This window comes from Octopus sinensis, linkage group LG17, assembly GCF_006345805.1.
Source record: "Octopus sinensis linkage group LG17, ASM634580v1, whole genome shotgun sequence".
Lineage (NCBI taxonomy): Eukaryota > Metazoa > Mollusca > Cephalopoda > Octopoda > Octopodidae > Octopus > Octopus sinensis.
The window spans coordinates 57126253-57128752 of NC_043013.1; positions in this window are offsets into that span (position 1 = coordinate 57126253).

The window sequence follows — 2500 nt, forward strand, 5'->3', positions numbered from 1 at the left end:
ATATATTCATATATATATATATATATATATATATATATATATATATATATATATATATATATATATATATATATAATTATATATATATATATATATATATCATTGCCGATATAGGGTGAAAGATTATTAATTTAATAAAATCAACAAATTTCACCCACTAGTTTTTCGGTATGGAAAAGGACCATATTCGGTAAAAACTTATACTAACACTTTTTTATATATATGATTATAACAATAAGTGTTTAGCAACGGTATGTGGTCAAGCAACTTGTTGCTAAACCCTTATTGTTTTATATATATATATAAATATACGTTCATGTGTGCATCAATCAATGCGAGTTATGTTAGAGAGATAGTATGTACGTATACACAGGGTAGCATACAGTAAAATTTTGATATTACAGTATGTGATATGAGAGAGATTTGACTACTATTTTTATTCGATGCAATCGATCTGTACATGCAATATGTATAAATATGTGTGTGTGTGTCTATATATATAAAGAGCAATCAATATACACACGTGAGTCACATACAGCGAGAATTTTAACATGGAAGCAAATATATTAGACCTCGCTTTCCTCATGTTTATTGTACTCAATGCAATAGGAATAAAAAATATAATTTAGTCAGATTGTTTCCTTTTCTCCTCTTCGCTGAGAACTACGTCCAGGCATTAAAGCATGGCCTAAAATTCAGAAATGCAAACGTCAATGTAGGAAAGACGTGTTTTAGTTCGGAGGAGAGACCACGGGATTCTACTGCAATCTGGGAACTGAGCATGTTTGATATGCAAAAAAGAAGTATGTGGGAGTTCTACACTCTGCACTCCAAAGAGACAATTATAGAAAAGGTGTAAATTTATAAAGTGCAGTTGGATCCTTTCATGTATGTTGTCTTTAAAAGAGTAAACTTTGTTGCAAATATTGGAGCCCCCCCCCACATCATTGAAAGAAATCTTCCTTGTTTATGGCCATTATCATAGATCAGAAACCCAGGTATGCATGGAAGACACGTAGTTCGCAGTATATAATGTTTGTCATGTTATCTTGTACATACACACCAATAGAATCATGCTCATATCCCGTACATACACACACACATACACATACATATATATATAGGGAGAATTCACAAAAAAAGACGAGGACAGGTGGTGTAGACAACAAACAGATGTATTAGTTTAACGCTCGGGAAGTGAAAGAGTCTTTAACGTTTCGAGCCTATGCTCTTCCACAGAAAGGAACACAAAGAAACAGGGAGAGAAAATAATGAATGTGTAGTGGCTAGCAATCTATCATGGCAAATACTGGACAGAAGGGTCACACAGGAGAGCTAGGGAGAAGTTGTGCGTGCGTGTGTACAAGAGAGCATTATGTGCGTGTGGAAGAGTGCTGGTGACCTTGATGTGTGCGTGTGTGCATGTGTAGGTGTGTGGATGATGGTGTGGGTGCTGTCAAGTTGTTAGTGGTAGTGTGTGCGTGGTGGTGTGATGTAATGTGATGTTGTGTGGTATGATTGTGTGTGGTGTGGTGGTGTTGGGATGTGGAGAAAGCAAGGGTCGGGTGTGGGTTAGGCTGAGGGTGGATGTAGAGGTGAGGTATGTGGGAGTGAGTGTAAGGGATGGAGGGGTGACGATGAAGGGAGAGGAAGGGAGGTGGGTAGGAGTGAAGAGAAGAAGGAGATGGAGCAAGAGAGGAGAGGTGGGTGGGAGGAGAGGGGAAGAGGATTAGATGAAAAGGGGGGAGTCGAGCCCATGTGATGCAAAGGAGCGAAGAGAGAATATTAATCAATCCCTGTTCAAGGCGAAGACAGGAGTCCGGATGAAAACTGTTCATCCACCACCAATCAGCCTTACCCTTACATACAAAGACATATACAGACATATATATGGATATATATATATGCATACACACACATTTATATACATACGTTTATATATATGTACACACACATGGATGGAGATATATATATATATATATATATAATATATATATATATATATATATATATATATATATATATATATATATATTATATATATATATGTATATATATATATATATATATATATATATATTATATATATATATATATATATATATATATATATATATATATGCACACACATATACAGACATATGGATGGATATATATATATATACATATATATATATATATATATATAATATATATATATATATATATATATATATATATATACATATATATATACAGACATTATGTGGATGGATATATTTATATACATATATATATATTATATATATATATATATAAACTACGTTTGCGTGCGTTATCATTAGTATAATGACCTTCATGAGACACAAGATACATACATACATACATACATACGTGTATATGTGTGTGTATATGTCTTTACATGCGTGTGTATATATAAGCAGGAGAGAGAGAGAAAGGGAGTGAGGAAGAGAAAAGGGGAGAGAGAGAGATGTTCACATAAAACATATTCAATCAGTAC